General features: G+C 46.8%; 1 protein-coding gene across 2 annotated transcripts in view; it reads right to left on the bottom strand.

The window, feature by feature from the left end:
* LARGE2 (LARGE xylosyl- and glucuronyltransferase 2) overlaps nt 1-13,153 on the bottom strand; it is a 53,244-nt gene that overhangs the window by 27,804 nt on the left and 12,287 nt on the right. The window contains exon 1 of one of the 2 annotated variants that reach the window (XM_018554527.1): nt 2,483-2,494. The exons of the other annotated variant lie outside the window; for it this stretch is intronic. The gene's annotated coding sequence lies outside the window, so the exon portion shown is untranslated. Of the gene's footprint in view, nt 1-2,482; nt 2,495-13,153 lie in introns of those variants that run through there. 2 annotated transcript variants of the gene reach the window in all.

The following is a 13,153-nucleotide window of genomic DNA, read 5'->3' as shown; positions in this document are numbered from 1 at the left end:
CGCGGTATTTGCGCAAATGTTTATCAAACCAGTATTTTTAGGATAAAATACACTAAAATGAAATGAAACCGAATAGAATGTCCAATTATTTGGTAAAATATAAAAGACGGGGGTCACGCCAGGTAAATAGATACCAAACATGTCAAGCCTCAAAATTGCGTGCGTCCGTGAAGCCGCAAAAAACGACAACTAAAATTTCTCTCACTCAGACGCTCGCGACGATATGCAACACGCGTGGCGCAATTTTTGTTTTTGCATGTAGGTGCATCTGACGCGTGTTTGCGTTGTATGCACCTTACTTTAATTTTGACAGGCCTGACTGACCTAGTTCTGGGATGTCCCTATGTAACATAGTGTGGGCATTTAGTGCCAGCCATAGCTTAGGCGCCAGCTGTAATTGTAAAGAAACATCGGCTACCGGCTTCTGGGATTTGCCCTGCGATACACGGATCCAATTCTGCCCAAAATTCAATCCATGGGTGGCCGGCACCAGAGCTGGGTGGAAAATTATCGGTTGAACACTGGCTGTAGCCCATCAACTGAGGTCACTGTTCGGATTTCTGACCGCTGCATGTAACCGCTATGAGCATACAATAACCGGCAGGGGAGATGCCTCCATTTATGGGAGAAATTGAGTAAAAAAAAAAAAAAAAAAAGGAAGGAAATAAAATGTAAGGTGTGTATGGTCGGTTTAAAGGTCATTTTAAGTAATCAAATCATGTTACTATTTCATTACTTAAAACAAAAATGTCCTCTGAACTGGTATGAAAAGCCTAAAACTATTCACAGATACAAGAAGGCGTTTTCAATAAAAAAGTGACTTTAAAAAGTTTACCTGTAGAAATGATAATTCCTATTAGAGATCTCTCATACTTAAATGTCCAGAGAAAAGGCGGTTTATAGAACTCACGTTTTTCCCTCACAGTAAAACAATGTTTTGTCAGTTTTAGCCCTCATTTACACGAGAAACGGGCGGCCCGTACAGATCCGCGCCACAGCCGTATCGGTCGCTCCCGGGAAGGACAGGTGCTGCGTGTGATTTGTATGCAGCAACCTGTTCATCTCTATGGGAGTACGCGGCCATACGCTACAGTACGCTCACCCGACCTGCACGTCCGTACGGTTGCGGGTGTCCCTGCTCGGACGCAGACAGGATCCATCCCATCAGCGTACGAGTATGGACACCGGCACCGACGTACCGACCACCTAGTCCCATAGAGAAGAGCAGGTTGCTGCGTATAAATCACACTCAGCACCTGTCCTTGCCAGGAGCTGCCCGATACGGCCGTGTACGCAGCACGGATCTGTACGGTCTGCCCGTTTCTCGTGTGAATGAGGACTAAAACTAATCAAAACGACTAGACACCCAATACAAAATGATCTTCTGTATGAAAGAATGCTAACAGTTCAGGGGAGTGCTAAAGGCCCCTTCATGGCAGCACAGGGGCTTAGGTGTTTCCTGCCGTGGAGCAAACGGGGTCCTCGGTTCCAATCTCACCCCGGACATTATCAGCATGGGGTTTCTTCCTGTGGGTGCGTGAGTTTCCCCCCTACACTCCAAAGATATACTGGTAGGTAACTGGCCCTAGCATGTGAGATATAGGGACCTTAGAATGTGAGCCCCTCGAGGGCATATGATTTACTGATCTCTATCCATGATCTCTCACATCCAATCCCCTTACCTCTCCGAGAGATATTTTACCCCCCCCCACCCCCCCCTCAGAATCTGTTTTGCCACTTGATCACTCAATAGGATGCACTGAATCTCCTCTACATTTACAGCCGTGTAATAAACAATTACAATGTGCGACTCACCCGAACCCCACCCCATCTATAGGCAGCTCAATATAAATCTCATAATAGGAGTAAGAGGGAATCTTTCCAAAGCGAAGGGAAATCCCCTTTTAGACAGCCCTCAACGAAGCAGATGACCCCCATCGTTGGAAGATTTCCCTTTTATTCCTCTTCCGGGGACACCTGTAAAACTTTGGAATTCTCAGCACGTTTACCAGAACACAGAGGTGACTTTCTTCAGTAGAACAGCTATAAAAAGTTTTGGCTCCACTTGTACAAGGACAACAATTTCCTGGCACGCAGTAGTTCCTCAAGAGCCAGAGGCACACGGCACATATAACACACAGGATATATCAACAAATAAAAATAAACGCCTAAGACACGCTGGAAGGTTAAGCCCGCGTTCACACCTGAACGTTTTGTAGCGCGTTCTACGCCCGCCGAACGCTCTACAAAACGCTCAAAAATATAAATCCCATTGTATTAAATGATCTCGTTCCCACCTTGGCGTATTTCCGCCCGTCCCTAACGCGCTACAAAACGGCCCACGCCTGAAAAGGTACAGGTACTACTTTGGGCCGTTTTGTTGTGTGTTTCCATTGGGATACAGCCAAGTAGCCTTCGCGAATCGCAGTTAAAAAACACGCGACGGTCGCGCATATGCAATACGCCTAGGTGTGAACGAGACCTAATGGTCTCCTGTCTAAATTAGCCTCTTGTATGTATGTGAGATAGGGACCTTAGATTGTAAGCTCCCCAGGACAGGGACTGATGTGAAGGTGCAGTACGTAAAGCCCTGTGTAAATTGTCGACGCTATATAATAAATATACTACATCAGTGCAGGATGTGGTACAAATCCCAGGAGCCAGGTCGCCAATGCTCCTTAGGGACGGTTCATACCTGGGCGATTCGTGACCGTGCGGAACGGTCGCAGAGTCGCACACCACTGCTAATGGTGCCAATATTTTCTAATGGCACACCAGTCGCGCCAGGCAGATTGTGCGGATTCCGGATTCCGCCTGGCAATTGCAGTCGGAAACAAAGTGCAGTGCGTGTCGCGGGAAAAGGGTATAGGGGTTTCTCAGAGATTGCTGTGCGGATGTAACCCCCAATGAAATCAATGAGGCGGTGCACGGTGCCAGGATCGCCCAAGTCTGCACCAGCCCTGAGAAAAAAATGACAGCTGGTGCCTAACTTTTGAGGTTTGCTCTAGTTGGTGTGAATGGAGTTTGCTCCCAAAAAAAATCCTGCTGGCTCCTGAATTCCATATTAATTTTGCACCCCTGTACTACATACAACAGATATAAAACCTGATACAGTAAGAAACAGATACAAAGAGGCAAAAGAATAAAGAGCAGAGAAAAGATTAAGAAATCCGCAATGGGTGGATAAAGCCGGGTTTACTTTGTGGCCATCATGACATCAGCGAGCCCTCCAGCCACCCCAAATGATGCTTTGCATTCCTGGCATTGGAACAAGCAATAATCAGCTGCTATAGAAGTCCTAACCCTATGCTGCCCGGTGTATAAGAGAGAGGGGGATTGTATGCAGATGCCAGCCCATGATGTCCAGTCCCCGAGTGTCAGCTCTGCTGTCCACTCACCTCATGAGGAGCAGCCAGGGTGCAGGACCGTCCTTCTTCGGAAAAGTTGTATAAGCCGAGTGCAGCACAGTCAGGAAAACTTACTTTTGTCTAGAAGCAGAAGGGGGTAAGTAATTGTATCCTTCTGCTTGTTCTCAGCTTCAAAAGGAACAAATCCTGCCCCTCCCACACCTGAAGACAGAACAGCCCCCTCCCCCCAGGCAATTAACCACCTCCCAAGGCAGTGAAGAATGACATACACTCTGCTGGGGCCAAGGCTGAGCAAAAAACTCTGCCAGAGATCTACAAGTCACCTCTGCCATGCTGTATACAGGAACATGACTTGCCAATAAAAAATAAAAAAAAACTGGAAAAAAAAACAAAACAACCCAACACAACCTACCCTTGCAGTGGGGCTACCTTTGCGCTGCAAGGGTTAAAGGCTTGTTTATGTCTAGGGGACCGCTGTAAAGCACTTTTGGTTTTTACATAATCCATGCCAGCTCCAAGATAGGCACCCGCAACCTCTTCCTCTCCCCCCCTTTCCAAGATAGGCACCCGCAACCTCTTCCTCTCCCCCCCTTTCCAAGATAGGCACCCGCAACCTCTGTGCTCGGGCATTCGGAGGCCCCCTGGCATCATCATGTACAATGCATGTTCCATAGCCCTGCATTAAGCCCATGACACAGTGCACGGGAAGCAGCGTGTAGGAAAGAGAAGCTTCGGCGTGCGGACCTTCGCGTGCAGTGTCTCTTGCAATTTTCTCTCCGGCGCGTCAGCTCATGTAGCTGAGCGTGCCGAGATTAAAATGTCATCTTCAGCCAATCAGATCACACGTGTAAACCCATGCGTCAGGACTCGAATGCTATCGAGTTGATACGCTTGAGCCGATTGGCTGAAGATGGTGCATCATCTTGCCACGCTCAGCTACTCAAGCTCTTGCACACTGCATGCCAATGTCCGCGGGCTTTACACGCGAGGACACAGAGGAACAGTCCACGAGCAGAATGGGAGAGAGGTGAGCACCGGCCATCAGGGATCAGGTAAGTAAAACTGCATTATAGAACCCCACTAGGCAAAAATTAGTGGTTAACCGTTGCAGTGGTTGGGTAGGCCCAGAGAGACTAAATTCGGGGATACATGAGGCTATTTTTTTCGTTCAACCAGCGGGCTGGAAGAAAAAAAAAAAGGACAGATTCCTTTATCCATGCTTATGAGTGAGGGAGAAATCCCGTGCTGTTTGCATTGTATTCCGACAGTGGCCACCGGCAGGGTCCCCGGACAGAGCTAGCAGTTGTTCTTGGCTCTGTTCGGCCAAGACATTTTCAACCTGCTTGTTTGATCAGCTGATCGAGAGATGCAAGAGGGAAGGGAACCGACAGCGGCACCCACTGTACGAATTTTGGCCAGGTCCAGAGGAACCGGCCAAAATTCTATGTGTACCCTACTTAAATTGAGTCTAAGAATATGTGTAGAGGGGGGTTATTGCCTTTTCTGTCTTAACAATATGCTGCCGAAACACATGTATTTAAATGCAAAATGCAGCAAAAGGCCGTGTGTAACCTTCTTTAAATGGCAATGGAAACGCATATCAATAGGACCAGCTGCAACCAAAGAAAGGCAAAGAAAATCCCGGCCAGGACTATCTGCCAGGAGCTTGCATGTCCTCCCTGTGCTTGTGTGCGTTTCCTCCCACAATCCAAAGACATGCTGCAAGGTAAATTGGCTCCTGTCTAAATTGTCCCTCCTATGTATGTATGTGAGATAGGGACCTTAGAATGTAAGCTCCTTGAGGGTAGGGACTGATGTGAATGTGCACTATGTAAAGTGCTGCGTAAATTATAAGTATATTATATGATTATTATGATAAATAAAATAAAAAAACAAGTAAAGCGGGTCATGAGCCTGGCCCGAAAACAGATAGAGAGATAGAACACCATTGCGATGCGGTTCAAACACATTGTTACTGTCCGGGCACGCGCACACCAGCAGCTATGCGGTTGTCTGTGTGAACAAGCCCTAAAGCTGCCCATACACCTTACGATCGTACGATAATCGTATGCGCTCGACTATTCGTACGACAATCGAAGGTGTATGGGTAGTGTGCAACCGCCAGTACAGTACAATCGTACGACTTTTGTCTTTCCTGCATGTTAGAAAACTTCAGACGGTTCGATCATCGGACGAAAAGTTTTGTACGATAACCGTAAGGTGTATGGCCACCTTAAGACAGAAGTGTGTAACCGGCATGGTCACCAGGCGGAAAAAAAAGAAAGAAAAAAAAAAAAAAAGGGAAAAAACTAAAAACCTAAAACAAGAGAACTAGGGTGTATGGGTAGTGTGCAACCGCCAGTACTGTACAATCGTACGACTTTTGTCTTTCCTGCATGTTAGAAAACTTCGGTCGATTGTACGATTTTCGCAAGGTTGGTGGCGTTTCCGTCGGTCAAAAGTCGTACGATTAACACTGCTCATGCGCAATTCGAGATGGGGCCGCCATACGACCATCGTACAACGGTTCGATCATCGGATGAAAAGTTTCGTACGATAATCGTAAGGTGTATGGCCACCTTAAGACAGGAAGTGTGCAACCGGCATGGTCAGCAGGAGAAAAAAAAAGGGAAAAACTAAAAACCTAAAACATGAGAACTTGGGGTTCCATCCACACATAGCGGTAGCATTTCTCTATGGAACGAAATTGCGCAAATGCTAACAAAACGTGCTGATTCCGCGTGTTTGTGGCTATTACTATAACCGGAACGCATGGAATCTGCCCATAGAATCGTTATTGGACTATTTTGCAGGACGTGCAGTTTCGTACTCGCAGAAAACCGCTCATGTGTGAATGGAGCCTAATGCAGACACCACATCTAGTGACTGGTGATCTGCAATATATAACATTTTTCTTCTTGGATTTTGATACACTTTAATTCTTAGATCCTATATAATAATTCTTAGGCTTTGAAGGGGCCACTTACTTTGAAGTCCCAGAATGTGGCACCTCTAAAGGTTACAGGACTGTGGGCCAAGTGCTACAAGAATGACTACGCGTCACATGCCTGCAATCCGAACATTCTTATCCTCTTGAAGGATGAATTATAAACATACAACATGATGCCACCGTGTGGCCAGTGACTGTGCCACCATGGCAGAATGGCACACTTCCATTATTTATAAAGGAAAGGCGTTTGCCGCACCAGTCTGAGGCATTGGAAGGTTTACCTTATAAACTTAATACTCTAACTCCGAATGGGCTAAATGAAGAAAATCGAAATACACACCATTCTTTAATTTGTCACAACATAATTAACCAGGGGGTGGAGACAAGACCAGTCACCCTGCACAAGGAGAGAGCAGCAGTTACTGTTCTTTATTACAGGAGGGGGCGGAGACCAGACCAGTCACCCTGCACAAGGGGAGAGAGCAGCAGTCACCGTTCTTTATTACAGGAGGGGCGGAGACCACACCAGTCACCCTGCACAAGGAGAGAGAGCAGCAGTGAGCGGTCTTTATTACAGGAGGGGGGAGACCAGACCAGTCACCCTGCACAAGGAGAGAGAGCAGCAGTGACCGTCCTTTATTACAGGAGGGGGCAGAGACAGGACCAGTCACCCTGCACAATAAGAGAAAGTAGCAGTTACTTTATTACAGGAAGCTCCTTCACAGAGGCTCTCTCTCTTTGTACAGGGTGACTGGTCTTGTCTCCACCCCTTCCTGGAGCTTTCTGCAGGTGGTCTGTAGTGGGTGGGGCCTGCTGCGTCCCTTCCACAACTCTCCTATCTAGGCTATATGCAGCATTGTGATGTCACTGCTACTTTTGCAAGGTAATAAATGGGTTTCCAAAGGCATGTGGTGCACACACAGTTGACTTATATCCTCTGCAGCTATTGCGGAATACATTTAAAAATGAAAGCTTTTGTGCCCAGAGTTCAGCTTTAAAGGTGCAGAGATCTCGGGATCAGAGTCCCATGGCTTATACTAATACAAGCCTGTGAGCAATTCAAGAAGCCGGGCGCTATCTAAAAACTGGAATATCAGTTCTGGGTGAGCCGATCCTTAAATAGCTATGCTGGGAACACGTGGGCAGCACACTTATCTTTAGAACGGTGAGCAAGCACTGGATGCAGGAGATCAGCGACAGCCTTGTTACTGCAGATGTTTAATCGGGTGACACAATTACGTTTGTCTCCTGAAATCCCCAATTTCTCTTTTACCTTGAAAGCAGCAAGCCGTAAGCACACACAGCCCCGGATGGTGGAATGTAGCATCTACGTGTGTGGACAGGATGCCCCATCAAACATCCCTTCTGACAGCTCCAGGAGAAGCCAGACAACAAACTTGTACTTGTGAGGTGCCCCAAGGGGTGCAGGAAGAAGAGCGGCACGCAGGGCAGGAATGTACATAAAATATATGCTGTATATAAAATACAATATACACTGCCTGGCCGGAACAAAAGTCACACACTCTGATATTCCGATGGATCGCCTTTAGCTCTGATTGCGGCACGCATTTGCCATGGCATCATTTCCATAACCGATGCAATGTCACAACATTTATGTCCCTCCAGAGTTGGGAAACAAAGGACAAAACAGAGCGCCTCCATAGTGTAAAAATGTAATTTATTAGTATGACACACAACTGGAATTGTACTTACAAAAAAGTCGGTGGTTAAAAGCATGTAAAAGTCGATGGAACTTGAAATCTCTAACAACGGGAGTCTGAAGGGATGTATCACATCAGAGTCCTCTGCCCCTGTGAGTTCAAAAGGTCTACGCGTTTCATCGACTTTTACATGCTTTTAACCACCGACTTTTTTGTAAGTACAATTCCAGTTGTGTGTCGTACTAATAAATTACGTTTTTACACTATGGAGGCGCTCTGTTTTGTCCTTTGTTTCCCAGATCGATGGTCTTTTTGACCGGTGGGAGCTGCCTCTGTTGTGTTCCATTAATCGTTACAGCTGACCCGTTTTGCAGCCGGAGGCGCCGGTATTGGTTTTTTCGTTGCTTTGTCCCTCCAGAGCTGCATTCATTTCTCACCAAGATCTTGTAGTGATGATGGAGAGTCGGACCTCTGTGTAAAGTCTTCTCCAGCACATCCCAAAGATTCTCAATGGGGTTGAGGTGTGGACTCTGTGGTGTCCAATCCATGTGTGACAATGATGTCTCATGCTCCCTGACCCACTCTTTCATAATCTGAGCCCGATAAATCCTGACATTGTCATCTTGAATTATGCCCAATGTGCCATCAGGGAATTAAAACTCCATTGATGGAAAAACCTGGTCATTCAGTATATTCAGGTAGGCAGATGACCTCATTTTTTGGGCACAGAACATTGCTGAACCTAGACCTATTATCCAATAGAAGGCTCTGACCCATTCGCTTAGCTAAATCCAAGATGGACTTTTTGGACAGGCATTGTAGGTAGCAAATAATTATCAGAGCAACGAATTAGAGGTGCACCAAAATAAAAATTTCAAAATCAAAAATAAATATATATATATCTCCGAAGCCAAAACCGAAAATGTTTTTTTTAATTTTAACTTTCACATTTTAAAAAAATATATTTTTTATTTTTTTATAAATGTTTTAATTTTTTTAAATATTTATTTTGATTTAAATATTTTTTATTTTTTTACTTTAGGGGCTTTGGGGAAATATTAGGGATCTAAAACAGACCCCTGATATTTCCCTTTTAAACTAGAAAAAGTGATTGAGTACACAAAGTCTTCAATCTCTTTTTCTATTCAATGCCTGTGGTCTGGTCAGAAAAAAATAGTGCTTGCAGCATTTTGTCTGACCGGACTGGACCGCAGGCATGGATGTGCCTTGCGTTCCGGATGTGGCCGATCGCATGGCTGCGGTGCAATTCACTTCAGTGCACTGCCACGCCTCCTCCCACCCCAAGACAAACTGTGTCGGCCGCAATGTGAACCAGTAGGTTCCGACCACAATTGGGCCGGAATGCACTGATGATGGTGTGAACGAGGCCTTAAATTGGGACGGATTCCGCACGTTCGAGGCTAAACAAGTCTCAATTCACATATAGCGTTTGTTTCGTGCGGAAGAGCGTGCGGCAACCCAAACTCTAAAACCTTTCGCCCGCACGGATTCCGCTAGTTTGCGGCTTTTATATAGCTGCGAACGTGCAGAATCTGTCAAAATTGCGCTTGTACTATTTTGCATACTGCACGGCCGCCGCAAAAGTTTGAACAATGCACATAAAAGTGCATTGATTTTTCCGTTTACAGCAGCTCCGCGTCTGTGATGAATGGAGCCCAATGGTCGCAAACGAGCGGAATCCATGTGGGTGAAAGATTTTAGCGGTTGTGTTGCCGATCTTCCGCACGGAAAACTGCGCGAGAAATGCAAACACTATATGTGAATGGAGCTTCACTGTGTGTAAAAAGAAGTGTAGTTTGGAGTTTGTAAAAATAATAGGATTGCAGTGGAGCGGACAGCAGTGTATTTAGGCAGGTCCTCTTTAGCAGAGCGACAGCTGCATTGTATAGAGCTCCCTGAGAAGCGACACCGTGTACAGTGAGAGAGCGGCCTGCCATGTTCTAGCCCCAGGGGACACAATCCTTCTGTCACCACAAGCCCATTAGGAGAACAAACACCCCCAAGGCCACCTAATCATTGCTGGCCGGAGGGGACAATGATTCATCCACTTGACTCTTCCTCGCAGTGGACGGCCAGGCGCTGGAATGGCATCTAACAGATTATTCATGCCGTCCCTCCTACGGCCTGTGCTGGGCGTCATCGTCCTTTTCTGCAGCTGCTGCCGATATGCTGGACATCTATCTGGATGTAATGTTTTTCTTCTGCTATGGTGAGCAGGTCGGCCCAAACCCAGACCTCCACCCAAAACTATTGGGGCCCATTCACACTTCCCGCAAGGCATGCCAACCCACCGGCTCTATGCGCGGTGCATTGCCATTCATTGTGAAGGAGACCCCAACGTAGTGTACAGTAGAGTGCAATGGAGGACACACAAACCATGCAATGTAGTGACCTGCGTTTGACATCTATTTAATTGGGTATTATATTCCGTTTCTGTGCCCTAAATGTAATTTTTGTGCATTTTATCCTAAAAATACGGGCTTGATAAACATTTGCACAAGTACCGTACGACATAAGAAACTGCAACTGGCATCTTATTATTCTACGGGGCCTCTGCTTCCAGAACATAGATCCTTGTTTGGGGTCTGAAGCTGTTTTCCAGCCAACAATTCAAATTTTATCATTAGTGTGCAAATAATAAGAAATTGTTCCAGACAGCAAGTGGTTAATAGACATCTCTTCCCGAAGTCTTGTTTGCAATGGTCGTCTCCCCATAAACGCAGGGAATATAGAGAACGCATCACGCAAGTATCGCATCCACCTGCAGGAAAACAACAACTTGTGCTTGACTAAGCAGTACGGGGTTAAATCAATAAGGTCAAACTGTACAATGAGAGGCAATTAAAGGGACGGCATCATCGTACAGAGGGAACCATGATAATTATAGACATCGGGTAATCTCTGAATGCGCAACCAGCACCGGAGGAAACACAAAGATATACAAGACGGAACAAGGTGGGTATAATGGTGTCACCTCGCCTCCCCCTCAGGGTGCGCAATGTACACACAGGAAGACGATCATGGAAAGAAATCTGCAGGAAAATGTCCCTTCAGGCAAAGAATGAAGTCATAGATTGGTTATAAAACACAATACAAAAGTCATTAGGATGCAAGTATCTGAATGTGACCCGTTTGCAGACTTTTATATCACTCAGACTAAGGGGGGGGGGGGGGCTGTAGTCAGGTTCTGATGCATGAAAAATGCAATGCATAAGCAGCACGCTGGCAGGAGAAGCTAGCAGAGGGATAAGCACTTCAGCCCGACGTTCCTTCAACAATCACAGCCTGGGGGCCGTGCTGTATTACTTGACTGCAATAGAAAAAGGATCAGGTGGCCCACCAGGCTCTACTGTGTAAATCTCAGGACTGGATATACACATACAAATCCCTCTGGAAGGCGGAGCGGCTCCTTCTCTGTAGATGAATGGTCTATTTATCCACAACGGGGAAGATACGTGAAATCGGGATTAGTGTCGGGGAAAGCATAGACAACCTTATTAGTTCCGGACCACATACTGACCTCAGACTGCACAGGCACACTGCAATCACCAATAGTAATCAATCAATTCCTACGTATCAGGCATAGGCCACAATCCAGTATTGGTCAATGTGTCAGCTGACCAAAGTCAATATTGGTTCTATAAAGAGCCCATAGAAAATGGATGACATTGCTGGTGGTATGAAAGGCTGCAAGAGGCAGAGACGGGTCACAGATTTTCAGCGTGTCTATGGGGACAGGGCCGGATTTACTCTCTGCTGCCCCTAAGGCCCCCCCGTCCCTGAACGCAGGGATGCGATCCAGCGCGTTCCGGCACCAAATCGTGCCCTAACGCACTGTTTGTGGTGTGAGCTAGCCCTCAGTGTGACCATGAACAGTCTAACATAAAAACATCGCACGATTTGTTTTTGCTTTTAAAAACACATTTCTCCTTTCATAGAGAGGTCTATGGGACCAAAACCGCGCGGCATCCGCCTGAAAATAGCTCCTGCATCTTTTCACGCGACAGGTGTGAACAGTCACCATTGACTTGCATGGAAATGTGTATTTTGCCTGTTTTCAACCAGTCCCATGCGATTACCACACAATCGCACCTACTGCCCATTCTGGTGTGGCAGGTTCGTTATGATATTCATTTGAATGGCACCCCAAATGCACCTCCCACTCACAGTACGATGACCCGCACCGGGACGCACAGCGCCACAATACCGTGCGTTACAGTGTGGTGCGACCTGGGTCACGACTTAAAGAACTATGAGGTGATTGCTTTTCACTCACCTCATAGTTCTAGCAGACCTGTGACAATGAGACTGTCACAGGTCGGCTCAGCAGATCGGGAGGTGAGCGAACACATACCGGCGTTCGCTCACCTCTCGATCCTGTCACAGCTCTCTGCCGTGACAGGGGAGGGGATGGATTCCCCCCTCCCCGCTCCGATCCGCCAGCGCTGACTGGCGGAACAGACGGGGAGGGGGCGGGTACAGCTGGCTCTGCCTCTAGATAGGCAGAGCCAGCTGTCACTCCCGCAGCTGGGCGGATCCCGGCACAATTGTCGGGATCCGCTTCAGCGCCTCGTATACCGCGAGCTGCTACAGCTCGCGGTATACTGAGCCTAGGGTGACGGGAGGACGCTAGTTTGTGTCCTCCCGTTACCCTAAGGAGAAATATGGGGAAAAACCTTAACCCCATAGCTCTCCTTTAATGATAAAATGTGGGTCCTGAGGTTACACAGGTTGAGGACCACCAATAGGAGGACCCTGGAATCAGAAGAGAAGAGGTCCGGCTCAAGTTTTATAGGAAAAGTCAAGATTTACATTCCACGTCCAGCTGATTGGCTCACCATGAAGGGAACATCTACTGATACATTATTTCCATCCTATGCTCGGTGTAAATTGCTCAAGTCCATAAAAAGACATTGAATAGAAGAAACAGACGGAATACTAATCGCTCTCTGAAGGGAAGTGCATCCCAACAAGGCGCGCTATTACATCACAGAGCAAAGGTGGATCTAACAACATGTGACGAGGGGAGGGGGAAGGATTGTCGAGACTCGCAGGTTATACACATACAATGAGTGAAAAATAACCCCAAACAGGAACCAGCTGCCCGCTCAGACTTTGACCTTCTCTGGATGATAAACAGGCCATTTAAAAAA

The sequence above is a fragment of the Nanorana parkeri genome, unplaced genomic scaffold (genome assembly GCF_000935625.1).
Source record: "Nanorana parkeri isolate BGI_ZX_2015 unplaced genomic scaffold, ASM93562v1 scaffold163, whole genome shotgun sequence".
Lineage (NCBI taxonomy): Eukaryota > Metazoa > Chordata > Amphibia > Anura > Dicroglossidae > Nanorana > Nanorana parkeri.
The sequence above is the reverse complement of the archived record's forward strand: the minus strand, read 5'-3'. Positions and strand labels throughout refer to the sequence as shown.